This window comes from Cupressus sempervirens, chromosome 8 (genome assembly GCF_028749045.1).
Source record: "Cupressus sempervirens isolate cs-2001-9-10 chromosome 8, ASM2874904v1, whole genome shotgun sequence".
NCBI classification, from domain to species: domain Eukaryota; kingdom Viridiplantae; phylum Streptophyta; class Pinopsida; order Cupressales; family Cupressaceae; genus Cupressus; species Cupressus sempervirens.
In genome coordinates, this window is record NC_143125.1 from 173,939,824 (window position 1) to 173,961,283 (window position 21,460).

The 21,460-nt window shown below is 34.7% G+C and overlaps 1 pseudogene; it reads right to left on the reverse strand.

Moving 5' to 3' along the window:
* Nucleotides 1–559: 559 nt before the first annotated feature.
* On the reverse strand, nt 560–5,514 carry LOC149542111 (beta-galactosidase-like; annotated as a pseudogene).
* Nucleotides 5,515–21,460: the final 15,946 nt, after the last annotated feature.

Genomic DNA, 21,460 nt, shown 5'->3' on the forward strand with positions numbered 1-21,460 from the left:
TTTAGATTTGAAGTTTTCTACAACGTAGCAACTCTTACACCCTCTGTGATCTATGTGATTGGTGGAAGATTTCCACAACATTGTAGATACTTGTATATTATTTTTTTTCTACAGGAGAATAGAGAATCTTGGTGGAGAAGCAGTCTTGAGTGTTTATTTATTGATTGTGAAAGAGCCTGTGTGAGCACCAGTCAACATGAATGAGCTTTCCTTCAAGGATAATTATATTTGGTGAAGGAATATGTATGGGGAGGACATTTATGAAGTTTTGGTGAAGTCCTTTTGTTTTGGTGATGTTGTTAGAGGTCTCATTAAACAGGCCCTAGTTTAGTGAGCCTAGAACCAAGGGTTTGGCGACAAATGAATTGGATGGCTAATAGAACTTGAAAAACAAATATTATTTTCTATCAACTACATATTCCTCTTAGTGGCTCTTTCTTTGTTTTTAAAGCTCTTAAATTCAAATTTTACCACAAAAGTTGCAACATCATCCATAAACTAGCATCAAGTAGAAAGTTGAACGCAAAAAATATAAGAAATCTCACCAGCATTGAGATAGCTAGCCACAATTTTCAGCACATTTCTTTGGATGAAAAGTTCCTTGATAGTTGCATCCATCTGAGCAAACACCATTGACATGATAAGAAGGCCAGTACCATCCAATATTTTGACCATTTACCCATGCTTGACCTTTACCCATTGTGCTCAAATCCAATCCTACTAGATCTCTACTAGCTGGTGTATCAAATGTTGCATGTATAGTAATAATTTAAATTTTAATGAAAAATGTTAAACAAAGTACACAAATTTTAACTATGCAAACCTTTTAATGGTTCCCCTGGTTGCTGACATAATCATAGATTTAACATTTAACATCAGGAGCATACCTTGTACCATGTTAGTGGTTGTCTCTGAGGGACAACTACTCCTTTCATCCATTCAACAGAGGAATGCCCATCTATTGTATGGAGATCCATTGATTCACCTTTCAAACCAACCTACATGCACAAAAAATTAGATATGCATATACATAGAAAAATATTACAAAATGAGCTGGAGCTATATTATCAATCATAATAAATCACAAGATTCCAAATAGGCATTTCTCCCAAAAATCTATACCACACATTTATAATCCATTCAATACCATTTACCCTTTTACATTTGAACTCCAAAAAACATCCTTTATGTCAAAAACTAATGTTAATATTCTTGAATGTTAAGGAAGAAACTTAAGTTGTTCTAGAATCTGAAGAGAAAAAAATTAAAAGACACCTAGGTCCATTGGTCACAGGTAAAATGTGTAGAGTCATCATGTTATTATAATTTGCGAAGACATATATAGAAAAAATATGGTGCTGTTGGGATTTTTGGAAAGAAAAATAATCAATTTCAGTTCAAATTGTGATATATTAAGCAAAGTACAAATATCACTAGCTTATCAAGATGACACAAAATGACATATTTGATCCAAAATTGATGACTTCAACCATGTTTTATTACTTATCCATTTGTGCTCTCGAAAACATGTATCATATCTAAATAATTTAATCAATAATTAAAAATTTAAATGTATATAAACTATTATTTTCTACTCCAAATTATAGTATCCTATTTAAGAAAACAAAATAACAAATTTACATTAACATGGTTCATACCTAGTAAGACCACTTTTGTATTGACAAGTCTCGTGTTCCCTCCTTAAAGCCACTGAGGGAAAGTGGACCAAGAATCCCTATATTCTAAGATTCAAAATGGGGTCCAATATTCTGTAACATAAACAAATAAATCAAGAATTAGTATCTAATGTGGAAAAGCATTATACTATTATAGTGACAACTAGTAATATTATATCTTATTTCATTTCACATAAACAACTAGTGACTAAATTCTTATACATTAAATTAGACATAAAACAAGATACTGGCATTGCTACACCTACTATTTTCACTTCTGCATCTGCCAAATAAGACAAAAATATAGAAGCAACTGCACATATGTGGTTTGAAACAAACCTGTAAACCAACTGTCATACTCAAGAGTGCAATTATGTTTGTTCCAACCCTAAGCTTCACACCGGATGGATATCTCACTTTAGGGTTTTCCTTACTTCCAAATTGAGAGCCTGTCAAAAGCATAAATCCAACATGAAAAGTCCTCCCAATTCTCAATTTCTATGTCTCAACATCCAAAAACCAAAAACAAAAACACACACCAAACTAGCAATTATTAGTCCACTCTGATTGTTTGACTCAACAACACTAAATTAGAAAACACACTCTGAATTCAGGGATGTTGGAAAAGGTATATCTCACCTCGTAGTGTACCACAAGTAGTTGGTATTATCTCTTGTAGTGTTTATCTGCTCCAGAAAACCTATTGTAGTGAGAGAGCTATCCGCATTAGAGGTAACATATTCTTGGAATGCTTCCCAAGCAAATCCCTTAATGGGTGTCATTTTCATTTGAGTTGTTTGGACAACAACCTTTCATAGAGCATGTGAATTTATTAGTGCTATAAATTTTGCAACTCATATGCAACTGAAGTAATTCAAATACATTCTATCCATGTATAGAAGAAATATAATGCACTCTAGAAGAGAGCATATTTTACTAAATAAATTTTCATTGTGAAGATGAAAAAATGCAAAAAATCCTTCCACATTGCTCCTTTTAGATAAGCATTGAGATTAGACAATAACAAAAGTTTCATAGGCAAGTGTGAACATTTCTTTTAAACAAGATACTGGCACCCCTGCACTTATTATATTATTGAGAGAGGTTCCAGTTTAACAAAGAAGCATGACATGAATCAATAAACAAAAAAGTACAAAGAAATCCTGCACATTGCTCCTTTCAGATAAGTATCAATATTAAACAACAATAAGTGTAGCAAGGATCATTCCAAAATATTCATACTTAACAATGAAACCCTCATCTTGTTAGGACTTGATCAAATAAGAACATGTAGATAGCAGTTCAAAAATAAAGGGCGTAGATAGTCTTAATTTGTAAGCACATTGGCATTTTATTGAAATTAACTATCACCTTGGTAGTATTGAACACTAAGTTTCTATAGTCAGGGAGAACGCTAACAAACCAAGAAGGGATGTGATAGTGCCAATTGTTAAAAAAGACTGCTGCATCAAAGTTTGCATCAAAATTTGCAAGGAAAGCAGCACAACTTCCACGCCCTGTAGAATACACATAAGACTAAAAAGACAATGTTGTCAGCTCATTGTGTTTATAATAGCATTATCAACTTCTTAATTTTTTTTTCCCCTTTTTCAAATGAGACTTTAAAGTTTAATCTAAAAATAGTCTATAAAGTAGAAAACGAGTCAACATGCTCAACTTACTTGCTAATAAGTGCCAAGAGAGTTAACTTGAGGATCACCACTAACTAAAGCAGCCTCAGAAAGCTTTATAGCCTTGTTTAATTCCTTAAGATGTCCCCATTTTGGTTTCTTGAGAAGCCTTGCAAAAAAAGAAAAAGAGCAATAGTTTTATGTTCTAATTCCTGAAGACTTTATAGTATTTTTGAGATACAATAAAAATACCAAGCTCAAAACAATTTACATGTTTAAAAATACTGAAGATCCAACTGATTTAATTTGACCCTAAGATAGCAAGGAACTTAAAGTGGGATATAAACCTCATCTTCTATAAAGATAAACAAATGTATTGCTCTTTAAGAATTTTATGTAATTCAGAATAAATTATTTGTTCCAGTTTGACACTGCTAACAAAGAAGAATATCAGCACATGTCTTATCTCATGCCCGACAAAACATACCATATTCATCAATAGGTGCATCATAGTCATAACCAGTTGGAATGAAAGGCCCTCCTCCATTACGACCAAAATTTGTTCCACCATGATACTGCAAAGAAGAGAAACTGAATTAATATAAAAAATGAGGCCATACAAGAATGGCATGTGCTAGGATAGCCCTTTTTTTTCAAGGTGAGCTCTACCATATAATTGTTTACAAATGATCCTCCTTTCTAAATAAAGCGAGCAACTGCAAAGGCCAGATCTTCAATAGGTCTATGAGAAGTAGTACCCCCAAATTCTGTAAACCTACAAAAATAGTAGACAGTGAACTTATAATTATAATGTTAATGGCATTCAGTGTACCCACTGGTTAAAACTTAAAAAAGAAAACACTTTACTATCATTTCTTAAAAAGGTAGAATCTGCAAGCCATCAAGAAGACCGATTGCCTAATTATTGCAAATAGCACTATATAAGAAATTTTCAAAATTCAATAGCATTGAGAAGAGGGAATGATCTGTACCATCCACTCCATGCCTCAGTCCACATTGATGGTTTGTAGGGTTTGTTAGGTACAAAATTGTCACAGTAGAAACCGTTGCAAGTGTTAATCTGTCAAAAATATTCAACAACAGGGTTGAAGCGTTGAATACTCAAATTATCAACCAGAATTATTATAGGAACATAAAATAACATGTAGACACCTCAAAAACCCAAAAGCTTACATTACATTTTTTACCACTTCTTCAATTGTTTGGATAAGTGTACATTACATTAAAATACAAAAACTTAAATGCTAGGAAACTGAACTGATGAAATGGATTTAGTGTAATTGCAAGGACACAAGATAATTCCAAACTGACCATCACAGTTGATAGAGGCATTAGAGTCCCAAAGCCTCAAAATAGAAATGGGTCATATGAAATAGAACTCACCATAGGATCTGGCGCATCATCCTATTTGCACATAACCGAGGGTACACCCATACCCAATCCCATAGCCATTTGTGTAGCCCAATTCATGTATGATGCCCCAATAGGCCCAAACACCACTTCATCAGGTTTGTATTCATTTTCTACTTGTGAAGAGGATGAATTAGTAGGTCAGGGTATTCATTGATTCCATACAGATGTACACTTAAAACTCTTCTTGTTTCACTGATCTTTTGTAAGATCAATGGCCTTAAGATTGAAAAAATTGTCTTAACACAGATTCATGGTAACGTTGTAAGAAATACACACACCTAGGACATAATAATAGGTCCACCTTGAGACTCAAAGAGCCCTTCACTCTTCATTAAGTCCAAAAACTTTGATGTAAAACTTTGCATTGTCATCTGCAGTACTCATCACTTATTCAATATGAGAAACTGGATCAAATATTATGCATTAAAATCCTATAAAGATACAAGGCATTTATGAGTCTTAAAAGTGTCATCATTTCATAGAGAAGCACCTTGAAAGGTTTGTTATCTATCCTGAAGCTGATGCTAGGGATAAACTTTAACCAAACTAGAAAGCCCCTGCAAATAGATCAATAGCATTAATATCCACATTTAATAAACCATGTTGGGTGTTTGAAAGAAGAGAACCTTGTATGTAATATAGATCAGTTACAAAAAATTATACCCAAAATTCCATTCGGCACAGACATAAGGACCAATTTGAAGGCTAACATATAATCCTTCCTGTTGCACTATCTTCACAAAATTTACCAAATCAAATCTCCCCTCAAAATAGTATTGCAAAAGAAATAAAGCAATAGAAAGTCAAAAATAACTTCAGTAGCTTTGGAACCTGCAACATACTGTGAATCTAAATGTATCCCTATACAACATGATGTCTTCCTCTCATCAATTGTAGTCTACCCCTGCCATTTCATATATAAGAGATCCACTTATCTTCATTATCTTTAGACCTACATGATGTCTTCAACTCGCTACTACAACATGTGAGTACCTAAGCCAAGTTATGTAAATCTAGTAACTACTACTTATGGAAACAGTTATGGTTTATCCTCACATGATGATTTAAATATCAAAATAAGTAGGTATGTGGTTAACAAGTTTCCAATCACTTCTTGGCTATCCAATGAGAAAGCAATAGGCTTTAAAATATACAAGCTCACAACTATGATTTTAATAACCCATTCATGAGGCTTCCATAGACCTATACACTTAGCAGAAGTGTGCCAAATAAAAAAGAGGTAGCATGCAACAAAAAATAGATTGTGCACAAACATAATCAAATGTCTTCTACTTTACAAATTCAAATTCAATTGTTGAATGACACTGAGGACTTTTTGCACATGTTATAGAAAAACTTGAATGGTGCAAAGGCTTGTGCAATAGGCAGAGGTCTACACAAAGAATTAAACAATGATCAAAAACCATTCACCCTATGTAATAGTGCTAACAAATTATATAGATCATGTAGAAGCTTTATCATTAACACAAAAACTGAATTGTTTGCCTGAGCTAACACAAGGCACACAGAAAATTCTAATTGAAAGTAGAACAGAAGGGCAATAGATACAAGCCTTGAATTTTTTTGATGCGTATCTATTGAAAAATGTTCTAGAAATTTGCTAAAAGATAGATCAAGCCATACACAAAGGAGAAGCCTTGCCTTGCTCCATTTCTTCACAAGAAGAGCAATAGATACAGAAAGCCTTGCCTTGCTCTATTTCTCCATTTCTAATTGAATGCAGAACAAAAGGGAAATAGATACAAGCCTTGAATTTGTTTGATGTGTATCTATTGAAAAATGTTCTAGAAATTTGCTAAAAGATCAATCAAGTCATACACAAAGGAGAAGCCTTGCCTTGCTCTATTTCTTCACAAGATGTCCTTGGAACTAGATAAATCTAATTTGGTCTCATGAAAGTAGAGCCTTATTCTGAGCTACAGCATTTAACATGCACATGGATATAATACTTGATATGTTAAAAAATGCAAAGGATAAACTTTTTTGAGGTAAAATATATCAAATTGGAGATTAAATTCCAAGATATAAAGGAATTCTAGAACTTTTTATTTTGGGTTCATGAAGCTTAGAGATCAAATGAAACCATGTGGCTTTTACACTAATCTAGATTAATACAAAGTATAATGGATATTCACATAGGTCTCCCACCCTAGGTCATAATATCTTGCAAGAGGAAACATGTCCATTAATAGCAAGCAAAATGGAGCACACCAAATTTCATGACTGTTCCAATCTCCAAAAATATATATGCCTACCAATTTACATTGGTTTTATGGTCACAATTTGCAACTTATAGCCAATGAACCCTCTAAGCATGTGACAAAATGACCCCTTGAACCTACCTAACACAAAGAGATTTTGTATGCGAAGGGAATACCTTAGCTGGGAGGGGGGTTTTCTACAAGCACAAAGGTTGCATCTAACCTTCAATGCAAGCAACAACTATCCAATTGCCTATATAAGCTTTGATGGCCTCCTTGCCAATTAAGCAACTAAGGAAAACCATTTCATGAAGATCCACTTCACTGATGAACAGCAATCCAAATATCCAACATGTTAGGAAAAATATGGAATTGAAATGAGAAATAGATATCCTGGTGGCCAACTGAAAGTAAGGTGAGTGAGAAATCATATACATCAGTTTAAAGTTTTGGTTGTCTCTTGAAATGTTGAAATATGGTCAAATTCTAATCCATAAACATTGAAACTTTTTTTTTCTATTTACATTTGAATTTTCTAGTTAAAGTTGAAAATCATTTTATCATCATCATCAATATTTGTGCTACTATAGAAGCAAATTGAGATGTATCTGGGAATAATAATATTAAAATACAAGTTGGTTTATGGAGATGCCAACATGTAGCACATGTCCCTTATGTTGGTTTTATTGGTCATGTGTGAACTTGTACCTAACTATTTGGGTGTATGCCAGCTTTGAAATTTTAATAGTTTGAAATTAAAAGCACTTTTCTCACACATAGAAGTTGGATGTTTACATCTTGTGGAGCTCAGGTAAGAAAAAAATATAGGAACTAATTGTACGCATTTGAGATCTCATGTTGTAAATATAAGTGGAATGCCCTATTCCAATAAGGAGAGCATTATGTGGTGTTGCCCTATCTCTAGGGCTTATCCTATTAATGAGTATATTTCCATTATAGTTTGGAGTATTTCTATCATCCTTAGCCAGTTCTGTGACATCTAATTTCAAAGTTCTGATTTGAGCAAATTGGAACATTTCTTTTTGTTGATTTTTTCCCAAACAGCTCATATTGTTGAAGAAGGCTACGCACCCAGATAGGCCTTTAGTCAAAGAGATCTTAGATTCATTTGGAAGATAATTTCATAAGCTTCTTAAAAGGTGGTTATGGTAAATATTTGCAGCAGCACAAAGAAAGTAATGGTCATCTAAAGTTGGCCTTGTGATCCTATTCTTCATGTACTATTTGTACACAAAATTAGTGCAAATTATATAAATGTTTCCTCCCACATCCGCATCCAAAAAAACATCCCTGCTTCTGGAATCTGCATCTGAATTGCTAACTTAGTAATAAAGGATGAAGTTGAGTTTGTTTCCCAAACCACAATGGTGGAATTGATACCCCTCCTATCCTTCACTCACAAAATCCCTCCAACAATCCATGCTTGCCAAGTGTGAAGATCTAAAATATAATAAGGGATGAAGTTGAGTTGTGCTCCACATCACAATGTTGGAATGGATACAATAAGAGATTCTATTGAGTTTGTGTCCTACATCACAATGGTAGAATGGATAGCCTTCCTGAGTAGATTGTGTTACATCCCATTTTTCCATTATGGTCTTTTTTGGGGATTCACGAACATGAATGTTGAATGATTAAGACGTTGGTTAATCATTATATTAGGAGGATAAATTATGTCAAATGATAAAATTATACCTTTGATGATCTTGTTAATAACAAGCATTATATTTTACAAAAAATGTGTTGATATATGTATACACATTATGTTATCCGACTACCATATACTAGGTTAATGTAGTGGATGTAGGAGAAGTGCTTTCCCTGAGTGAGAGAGAGAGAGAGAAAGAGAGTATCTCTGGGGAAAGGGAAGTAAATCCTACAAAAATTTCATGATTATCAAGAATATGAAATCACACATACTCACACACTGGAAATTAATTTTTTTGGAATTAATATGGTTAACTATTAATTTGCAAACTATAAGTGCTTTTTTGACTTCTTATCAAGGTTTGAACTACTCTCCAAACTCTTGCAATAGCATAGAATAAAATTTTGATTGTGTGATTTTCTTTGGTACTAAGTGATCCTCCCTGTACTATATCAATATCTTCTTAAGAAAAAATAATGTGTGGTTATAACATTTTTTAAGTCTGAAAGGATTCTTTTATGTTTATAAATCTAAGAAATGAAATCATGAATACTTGTTTATGCATATATATTTGTCTTCAAGATTCAAGTAATATATAAATAATGGAAAATCAAATACAACGAACAATCCATTATCTAACATAAACAAAATCAGCCCTTTTAGAGTGAAACAAAGATATCTATAAAAGAATAGAAACTCACTAATTTTAGATTGCCTTTACGTGCTCCAATATGAAGAGGAGTCCAACCCCTATCATCTATTTCATGGGGGTTGGGCATAGACCACCTACGGGTCAACCTTCGAAATGAAAACTGCCTTTCTTGAGGCATAATACACCCAACTCAAATTCAATGCAGCAAAGTGTTCAATTAGATCTCTCATCTTATTGTTTGGAAATGGAAGAGATCTGCTAAAAACCCTAAAACTCTTATTTGTGACTTTTCATTTTTGCCTAATTTAAAAGATGAAGGAATGTTTCTAGTGATACGCACACCACTGCCTCAAAAGAAAGCAAAAGGGAGAAGTTGGGGAGCACAAGCAACAAATGTAGAAGAAAACAATGTGAATCAAATGCCAAATTAAGAAAACCCTCACACCATGCTCATGCTCCAGCTCCACCTCCTTCGCGTGTGCTCTATGAAACAATCAAATTGAAAATGATTTTTCATTTCAAAGTCAAGCCCGTGTTGGTCAAAATTTTGACCAACATGGGCTTAGATTTTTAAAAATTGAAAATTTTCCTTTACAATCTGACCAATCTAAACCTTTTTGATTAATGATCCAAATGTTTGGTCAAAAAATGAGGTCAAATGTAGTAGTGACTGAAAAAAGGAAAAGGACTTGGTTTACATGCATTCAAATCTACTACTCCTTAAAAGAAGTGGCTAAGAGGGGACACAATGGACTGAGATAATAAGACCATAGCATATTGACTTGGATCTTCCACTTCCCACTTTGCTGCACTTGATGTTGATGATGACTATGGGCAAATTTGTGGGCATTGGAGTGCTAGTGCCAATGCCAATGCTAGTGGAGCCCTATTTGTGGCTCTTCTAATTTCCCACTACCTATATCATCTAATTTAGATGGTGATGATATTTTGTAAGTCTCATATTATTATTTTTTAAATGATGACTCACTGTTGACAATTGACATTATTATTAATAAAAATTAATATATATTATAACATTTGAGTTTCACTAATATATCATTAGTATTTTGAACTGAAATACTGCTGCAAATATGCATATTTTATATTTTAAATGTTTTTGTATTGACGAACTCAACACCAGATTCTTTTTGATAAACTCCTCAAACCAAACCTATGAACTTGAACCCAAACCACTATGAAGGCCAATAACTTATATTTTAAGTAAACAATCTTTGAGAAATTATATCTTTATGTTATGGCCCCATCTTGAGCATTGTTTGCTCTTGTGGGTTTATGCATACATTGTGGGAGTATCTTGATTTTGTTTGACTTGTTGTAGAAAATTATCTCCTACTCATCAATTGATGAGCTTAAGTGGCTTTCTAATGAATGGTTCATAAGGTACAATATTTGTTGAAGATTTTGCAAATGGGGTTGCAAGCAAAGTGGGTTTAACTAGAGGAAACTCTGTAGTTAAGCATGCTTGAGCTGCAATAGTACTGGGATAGGTGACCTCCCGAGAAGTCCCAGCGCTTCACCTTTGTGAGCATCACCTAGATTCAATGAGTGCTAAGTGTTCCATTTATTCTCATTAGAGATGGGTTTGGTGAACCACTACTCATCAAATATGGGTCAATGAGTTTGACTCAAAACTCATATAGTTAAATCTTGATAGTGATATCACAATTTGACTTGTTGTGGAAAAATATCTCCTACTTATCAATTGATGAGCTTAAGGGGACTTCTAATGAATAGTTCATAAGGTGCAACACTTGATGAAGGTTTTGCAAATGGGGTCGCAAGCAGAGTGGGTTTAACTATGGAGGAAACTCCATAGCTAAGTGTGCTAGAGCTGGAGTAATACTAGGATGAGTGATCTCTTGGGAAGTCTTAGTGCTTCACCTTTGTGAGCATCACCTAGATCCATTGAGTGCTAAGTGTTCCATTCATTCTCATGAGAGATGGGTTTAGTGAACCACTACTCATGAAATATGGGTCAATGAGTTTGACTCAAAAACATAGTTAAATCCTGATAGCAATATAAGAATTTGACTTGTGGAAAAATATCTCCTACTTATCAATTGATGAGCTTAAGGGGATTTCTAATGAATGGTTCATAAGTCATGACACATGGTGAAGGTTTTACAAATAGGGTTCCAAGAAGAGTGGGTTTAACCATAGAGTAAACTCGGTAGTTAAGGTGCTCAAGCTGGAGTAGTACTAGGATGGGTGACTTTCGGGGAAGTCCCAATGCTTCACCTCTATGAGCATCACCTAGATCCAATGAGTGTGAAGTGTTCCATTCATTCTCATGAGAGATGGGTTCGGTGAACCACTACTCATGAAATATGGGTCAATGAGTTTGACTCAAAAATCACACAGTTAAATCCTGATAGCAATATCACAATTTGACTTGTGCAAAAATAACTCTTACTTATCAATTGATATTCTTAAGGGGCTTTCTAACGAATGGTTCATAAGGCATAACACTTGGTGAAGGTTTTACAAATGGGGTTGCAAGTAGAGTGGGTTTAACCATGGATGAAACTCCGTAGTTAAGCACACTCGAGCTGGAGTAGTACTGGGATGGGTAACCTCCCAAGAAGTCCCAGTGCTTCACCTTTGTGAGCACCACCTAGATCCAATGAGTGCTAAGTGTTCCATTCATTCTCATGAGAGATGGTTTCGGTGAACCACTAGTCATGAAATATGGGTCAATGACTTTGACTCAAAAATCACACAAGTAAACCTTGATAGCAATATCACAATTTGACTTGTTATGGAAATATACCTCCTACTTATGGATTGTATCTTATAAATCACTATTTTGAACATATATTATACATTTTATTAATGCTACCTATTTATGCATAGGCAATTATGGATTGGAGTGGCAATTTCAAGAAAGCAGTCTTGGTTCATGTCATTATAAAAATAGTTCTTCTTTGGTTGGGTCATAATATTCAACTAGCAACCTATGATCATTTTTTCCCATGGACATTCTCAACAATAGAAAATTGTGCAGAATCTTTGTGTAAGTCACTTGACCTAATTTGAATGAAGTTCTTATGTAGTTGATCAGATTATCATCTGTTGTTTTTCAATTGATTCTAAGTCTTTCTTATCTATTTTCAATAGCAGTAGTTACATAGAGGGGATGCAGGGATATGCTGATAAACTTAAAAACATTTGGAAAATGATTCTGTATAGTGAGTAGCTACCTCTATTCTTTGAAGAGCTATCCTTGAGTTTTGTTTTGTGTTGCTAATGTCATAGACACACCTACACAACCATTTGTGGAGCTTTTGAACAAGAAAATTTATCATATGCAAGGCTTCCTTAAATGAAACACAACACAAGATAGAATGCAGATATGAAAATGCTTCTTGTTCTAAAATGGCTACACAGAGTGTTGGATCTAAGTAGCCCATCTACAATTTCATTTTTTTCACACGGGTTGTAGCAAATACGATTAAAAATTTGGGATAAAATTCTAGATGCTTGCTGGGAGACACAGTTTGATTTAGATAATATGAAAAGAAGATAATGAGTTACAATCTTAAAGTCAATATATCAAAAGATCAGAGCTTGTTGTATAGAGAATGATTCTTTTCCTATGTCTATGTATATACATGAGAAAAGATGGGAAAAATTTATAGGAAAGTACCATGAATTTTTCAAATTCCTTTCAGTGGTATCTCCTTTGGGTATTTTTCTTTGAGGGTTCTGCTACAGGTTTTGTATTTTTCCTCATGGTATTGATTCTATTTGTTGACACATAAGGTAGTGATCTACAGTATAGTAGATAAAAGCATTTACCAGCTACACTTAATGTATTAAGAGAAGATTTATTGCACTTCAAGCGCATGCAATAATTTTTATGAGTTGTTTGATTTGAAGGGACATTTGACATTAGATATTTAGGTACTATCTTCCATCCTGCCATATATCTTTGGTCTTGGCCTGAAAAATAAAAGAAGATCCAAACTACTTACCTGGATTCTACTTCTAGCAACCAACCAGAGAAACTAGAGATTTGATGAAGATCCACACTTATCAAATGCATAGCTTATTTCCTCCAAACAGAGCTTTGTTTCCTCATCTTGTGAGAAATTCTTTGTTGCTTCATGACCACAATCTTTGAAGTGAAAAATAACTTGTTTGACATAGAGCAGATGCTTACCATCATGACAAGTGCTTTCACATAGGTGACCACATTGGAGAAGAGCCCTACAAGGCCATGTGCAGAACAAAGGATTGAAAGAAGATGCATCTTTAATGTGTAGAACAAAAGGAGGGTCACAAGGATGTTTTGGATTACAAAAATATATTTCCTTGCTCAAACAATCCTGTTCTTTGAAATCTAACAACAAGTTGTGATTGCCATAGAAATATAGTGCTCCTCTTGCTCGTGATACAGAAATGCACAACCTATTTTGCTTAGCTAGATATCCAAGATTTCTATCATTGTTGGATCTTATGAGGGAAACAATCACAATGTTATTCTCTGAACCCTGAAACCCCAACAGTAAAACATCAAACAACCACATTGATAATGAAATAGAGCATCGACCTTTTTTTTTTCAAAACAATATGAAGCCCGTGTTGGTCAAAATTTTGACCAACATGGGCATGGATTTTAAAACAAACATAGTTTTCCTTGCATAGTGCGACCAATCTAAACCATTTTAATAGATGGTCAAAAATTTTGGTAGAAAAATAGGGTCAAATGTACTACTGACTCCACCAAAGTTCTAGCCGCCACCTCAAGTTTCCTTTGCTTTGGTTGGGCAGAGCTACTCCTGCGCTGCTGCTCTACAAGGTCAAAAACCATGAGGGTGACACGTGGCACTTTTCCATGTGGACCCTACCACATCACTATCCACCTTGTCCACTTTCCATGTGGCATCCATGTGGCACTGTCACATGGCATCCATGTAGCACTACCACATGGCATGCCACATGGCCTTTTTTTTTATGCGACCATCCAGAAATTGTCAATTTTAATGTCGTGATTATTTTTATGTTAGCATGATGTCATCTTGCATCAGCACCCCTGCCAAGTTCTCTAGGGTCATTTTGACCTATGTACAATTGTTTGGCCATATCTTGAGCATACAGAGGTGTTTTTTCAATCCAAAAGAAGCGTCAAAAAGCTATTTCCAAGACAAAGACATTGGTGTAGGTTTGAGGATCATTTTTTTGGCATAGAATCTTTTTTTTGGGCTATACTATATTTTGTATCAACTTTTTTCCTTTTTTGGTCATTGTAGACATCATTTGTAAGCACTTTTATGTATACACACTGAGATAAAGTACCACTTTTGCATTTCGGGTTCATGAATGTTGTTTTGAGACAATTGTAATTGCACTATTTTTATAAAGCACCATGGGGGGATAGTTGTTGCCATTTTTGTTTCATCTTCCTTTGTCAAGTGAGTGTCCCTTCCACCACATTAGCCCCATGTAGCATCAGTGTGACTTTGTCTTTATAGGTGTTTGTACCTCCTTCCCTCTCTCATCATTCTTGGTTCTATCTGCAGAGGATTTTGGCCCACCTTCTCAATTTCCTATCATCTCACCTCATCTGCGTCAAGGGGGGTTATGTTTTTATTCTAATGTATCCTTGGTTCAATTCTTTGATATTATTCAAGCTATGTATTCATTGGTTGATCCTATATACAAGGCGATTGTAGTGGCTGGCTACCTATGCATTTCGGTGAGATGGATCATCTACCATAGAGACACACTCGGTCTATGCCTTCTTCTTCCATGGTGGTTCTTCAGATCAATAGTTTCTTTTGGATGGAAAATTTTGTGGCTTTTTCATGCTTCGGTGATGCTCTTCATTATTACTCCTTGTTCCTATATTATGGGGACACTTCTCTAGTTGGAGGCTTCTTTAGTCCTTTACTAGGTTCTTACCTCTTTTTGGGGGAGGGTTTTTCCCACATGGTTTTCTCTCTTTCCCCATTTTTAGAGGTTGCATTTCTTTGCATTGTAGATGGGTAGCTAACATGGCCTCATTGTTGGGACCAATTCTGCATTTTCATCTTAGTTTTGTTGGCTTAAGGCATTTCCCTAAGTTGCACTTAAGGGGGGGTGTTAGAGTAAATAATTAATAATTATTTATTTATTCTATTTACTTAAGCTTACTTAGGTTAATGCATTTATTTAATATTTAGTATTTAATAGTTGTAGTGATGAGTTGTTGACAACATGGGAGTTTTTTCCCTTCTAACATGTTCCACCCTTTTGTGGAAGTGTGCTTAGTTGTCAACCTTATCTTCTACCACTTTCCAGCTTATTCTACAAGCTTCCGTGAAGCCTTTATATTTGGCTCTCTCATTGTATTTTCTCATCTCATTTTCATTGTAAATACATTTTCATTATTTTGCAATATGTTCTCTCTCAAGTCTATTTAGGGTTTTTCAAGGAAGAGGTGGAGCTTGGAAAAACCCTAAATAGACTTGAGAGAGAACATATTGTGAAATACTGAAAATGTATTTACAATGAAAATGAGATGAGAAAATACAATGAGAGAGCCTGAATATAAAGGCCTCATGGAAGCTTGTAGAACAAGATGGAAAGTGGTAGAAGATAAGGTTGACACCTAAGCATCTACAAAAAGGTGGAATATGCTAAAAGGGAACAAACTCCCATATTGTCAACAACTTATCACTACAACAATTATATTTTGAATATTAAATAAATGCATTAACTTAAGTAAGCTTAAGTAAATAGAATAAATAATTAATTATTTGCTCTAACATGTTATTCTACCAAAAGTTGGTTGTTTTTCTTGGTTAGCCTTGAAAAATAGAATCCTCACCAATGACAGACTCAATAGACTTAATTTGGTTGATCCATCTTTGTGTGTTCTTTCTAATGAAGAATTAGAACCAATTGACCATCTCCTTTTAAATTATAAGTTTGCATATGTATATTGGATTTTTGTTCTGTCTGAATTGGAGTACCATGTGACCTTTCCATCTAGATTGTGGGACTTATTTCAATCTTGGCCTATTCTCTACTCTTCCTTTCTATTCATCTACATTTGGAAATATCTTCTAACCTCAGTGGTGTGGACTATTTGGTGGGAAATAAGTGTGTGTATTTTTAGGAAGGAGTGTAACTACATTAGTGGAGTGTTATCAAGTATTGAGAAGTCTATTTTAGAATATGTTAATTCTAAAATGCTCCATGTCAAATGTAATATCTCATTTTTAGCATGGGATGCTAAGATGGCCAAGGTTTGGAATTTAATTTCTTTCCCTAAAGAGTTATCAAACTAGTTATATATAAATAAAATATTCAACAGTTCTATCCCTTTTTTATTAAAAAAAGAAAAAAAACTAAGGCTTCTATTGTTCATGTTAACTAATAATTTTTTTAGAAAATATTGATATCAAACTAGGAGTAGGGTTGATGCAAGCACAAAGCCAACTTATTTAGGAACTAGCTCTACTAGCCCTTACTTATCTTCTCCTAGTTAGGGTTTAGCCATATGAACCATCCAATGGTTCTTTCCTTCTATGTCCTCTCCACCAACCTTGGCCTCCAAGGCCCTTAATCCAACTTGCATCCTAGGTATAGTTGTGTTGATGCAAGAACAAAGCCAACTTATTTAAGAACTAGTCCTACTAGCCCTTTCTTACCGTGTTCCTTCCCCTAGAACTCCAAACCCTTGCTTAGGATCATTCCCACACAATTCTTAGGTCCTTCCTTATGCTTAGGATACCTTTCATATCCATTTTAGACCTTTCAAACACTTCTAGTCATGTTAGCAATCACTTTGCTATCGCTACCCACAAGTAGGGCTAATTAGGCCTAATTTGTATTAGGTCTATTTTTACTATTTTGATCAATTGTTGCAAATTATTACACTCAAACCTATGGAATACCATGTGATTCTGAAAGCTATCACTCAATACTTCAAGAATCCAATGTTTTAAAGCTTCAAGTCACCCACAACCCTAATTTCTCTCATACCATAGTTTTTAGGTTGTCTTTTAGGCCTCTAGACTAGTCACAACAAAAAGAACCCAATAGGCCTTCAAAATTCATACCCACCCCTACAACCATTTTTTCCTTCAAGGGGAAACTCTAGGGCTTCCATCCATGCCATTGAGTTGGTCATAGTAGATCATGGGTGTGCTCTCTAATTAGTTACTCACCCTATCCAACCTCACCTATTTCAAGCAATCAGCCCAGGGCATCACTCCAAAATTAGGAGATTAGTTGTAAGAACAAAAATGAAAAAAATAACACTATGTACAAGTCCTAACCTACCGTTCCACAAGGTTTCATTCATTTTCAACCATGGATGACTAGGTTAGAGCGATTTTAGTTAATGTAACTCTGTAATCAGAAATTGTACCCATAGTCTCCTAAAATATAGTATAATTCTCCAATCCCTCAACTTAGACACTAACTTGAATTTGAAAAATAAAGCTAAAAAAATCTATATTTTCATGAAGTTAGATTATGTAGTCCAATCCATACACAACCATACAAGAATGCAAAAATAATGTGAATGCAAGGGAAAGCTAAGGAAAATATTTGTATAGTTTTCTCACACATGTGGTCTGAAACTAAACTTCAATCTAACCTCCAAAAATATTCATTCCATGCTCAAATACTCAATCATGGTTGGTTACAACCATCCATTCCTTCAGTTATAAAAGTTTCTTGAGCAACTTTTAAGCATTTTTTGCAATTTTAGAGAATTTTTTGCCTTTTGAATGTTTTAGGGAAGTGGGTGCTCCTAGATCTAGCCTAGGACCCTAGTTAGGACCATTTAGGAGACCATGTACCCTAGTTTCTCAAACTTAGCAACTTTTGACCCACTACAATATTTTGTCCTTATGAGAAACTTTTGCCATTACAAGCATATTAGGACTTGACCATTGGATCTTATTATAAATACACAAAAACTCTTAACTAATCCTAAACAAAATCTAACCCAACATCAAACCAAAAAGGGAGGTGTTTTGCACCATACTCCCCTAGGACAAAGAACTTGAGTCCCTTGAGTTAGAAGGTCTTCAATGGTGACTCTATGTTTCAGTATGTTTGGCTTAGTTATCGAAGTGGCTTCAACATTTGGAAATCCTTTCCATTTTACTGAATATATTTTGCAAGTACCCTTCCTGGTCTTCTTGAGAACCTTGGAGTCCACTATATTGTCCAATTGTAGAGGTTGAGGAGTGGGTAAATCTTTGACCCAATCATCTTCTCCCAAGTCTGAAAGAGTTTGTTGACTAGTATAAGATGGACTACCCTTATAGGAAAAAAAATCACACACATTGAACATGGGAGAGATTCCCAAATTAGGAGGTAGCTGCACCTCATATACAGCATTACCAAACTTGTGTAAGATCTTTAATGGTCCTATCTTCTTCATAAGTATCTTGGTTGGCTTCCCTTTTGGAAATCACTCCTTCCTAATGTAAACAAGTACCAAATCTCCCACACTGAATTGTAAATCCCTCCTTGTCTTATCTACTTTGGTTTTGTATTTTTCAATTTGGTATTGTAAAGTCTTCCTAAGATGGTCATCAAGTTCCTTCATCTGCTCTACAAAGGATTCTCCCTGAACACTCCTTCTATCTCGCAAGTTGAGGCATCTCAACTCCATGATTCTTTTGAGATTAACCCCATAAACTATTTCAAATTGGCTCTTACCAATTCTCCTATTGATGGAGTCATTGTAGGCATATTCTTCTTATCCTATAGTGTGATCCCATGATTTTTGATGCTATTTAGTCAAACATCTTAATAGGTTTCCTAGAGATATATTCACTACCTTAGTTTGTCCATCTGACTAAAGGTGATAAGCTGAAGAGAAAGATAAATTTTGTTCCTAAAATTTTTTGAAGGGTGCTCCAGAAGTGGTCCACAAACTTATCATGCCTATCACTAGCTATGTTGAGTGGAAATCACTGGATTCTTAATATGTCTCTAAAGAAAAGTCATGTAATGTGTGAGGCATCATTCATTTTTCTCCAAGGAATGAAGTGTGTCATCTTACTAAAGTTATCCACCACAAAAAACACACTGTCAAGTCCTCTTGGTGTCTTAGGTAGTCCCAAAATAAAATCTAGGCTTAGGCACTCCCAAGGTTGCTATGGTATGGATATATACTAGTACAATCCAGTGTTGCTACTATGTCTCTTGGATCTTTGGCATATCTAATAGTGGTCCAAAAAATTTATGACATCTAACTATAATTTAGTCTAATAATAATGCCTATTCACTTTCTGTAGTGTCTTGTCTACTCCAAAGTGGCCTCCCAAACTTCCTTGGTGTTTCACTTTGATTATGTTCTCCCTCATTAAGATTTGAGGCATATACAACAAGTGTCTTTTGAAAAATAGTCCTTCCTACAACATATAATTAGTAAAATGAACTCTAAAGCCTTGTTTGAACTTCTCACATGCTTCATAGACACATTTTAAATCTTTTTCTTCCTTGTAGAGGTCTTTAAGGTCACTCATTCCCACACTTTGTAACTATATTTCCTGAGTAGATAACACTCTCCTGCTTTTAACATTTTCAACTTTATTGATAACAACTTTTATTTGTTTTATGACAAAGGTATATTCTTATGAGTATTCTACCCACTTTAGGTGTCTTTGGTTCAACTTCTCTTACCCATTCAAGAGGGCAAGGGCATGATTATCTATATAAACTATGTATTCCCATGCTAGGAGATAATGTCTCCATTTTTTGAGCATTTGTACCATTGCATAAAAATCCAAATGATAGGTGGAGTAATTTTTCTTGGCTTCATTCAAATTCTCTAAGAAGAATGCCATAGGGTGTCCCTCTTGACTCAACATTGCCACAATTGCTAGCTTACTAGCATCACACTCCACCACAAATCACTAATTAAAGTTAGGCAACCTAAGAGTAGGTAGTTAGATGCCATCTTTTTATTCAACATTTTAAACGTTTTACTTGTTGCTACTATCCACTTAAACTGACATTTAATTCATCCTTTAATGGTGTTTAGGATTGGTACACATACATGACTACAATTTCTCACAACATCCTATAGTAAGAGGCTAGTCCATGAAAAAATCTAACATCCTCTATGGATCTAGATGTTGGAAATTTTAATATAGTCTTGACCTTATCAAGATCCATATTTATGCATCCATTAGAAACAAAAAAATCCAAGATATACTAGTTCAATTTTCAAAAACTCACATTTTTCTTGGTTGATCATAAACTTTTCTTGATGTAGCCTTCTCAAGACCATCTCCAAATGCTTCATGCACTCCTCCTTAGATATGCTAAAAATCAAAATCTCATCTAGATAAACAATTACAAATTTACCTATAAAGTCTACTAGCAATTCATTCTTGAGCCTCATAAATGTGCTAGGTGCATTTGTCAAGCCAATGGGCATTACAAGCCACTCATACAACCCTTCTTTTGTCTTTAAGGTTTTCTTCCATTCATTACCAGACCTAACTCTAATTTGATGGTACCCTAATTTTAAACCCACCTTGGAGAAGTAGAAAGAACCCCTCAAATTGTCCAAAAAATCCTCAATCGGGGTCATGGGAAATCTGTACCTATTTTTAATGTTGTTAATAGCCCTAGATTCAATACACATTATCCATTTTTCATCCTTCCTAGGTGGAAGGATAGTAGGCACAACACAAGGACTTGAGCTCTTCCTTATAAGCCCATTCTCTAGCAAGTCTTGTACCTATTTAGCAATTTTTGCATTCTGATTTGGAGTCATTTTATATGTTGACTTGTTGGGTAGATTAGCTCCTGGTATTAGGTCTATTTGATGAATCACATCCCTCACAGGTGGAAAAGCTAGGAGGTCCATTATCTACTATCTCATGATACGTCTCCAAAAAAATTTGTACTTCTTGAGGCATATTGACTATTTCCTTAGTCTCTTCTCTTGGCTTCACTATCACTTTACAACAAATCCCCTTTTCATTCTTCATGACTTTAAGGAACTCCTTTCCACTTAAAAGCATCACACTAGACCCCACATGCTTCTCTTCACTAGGTTATGTCAATGGATCCATTTGAAACTTCTTACCTTTCTTAGTGATTAAATACTTGTTCTTTTCCCCATCATGAATGGTCTCTAATCATATTTCCATGGATGTCCTAATAGGAGGTGATAGGCATCCATAGGCATT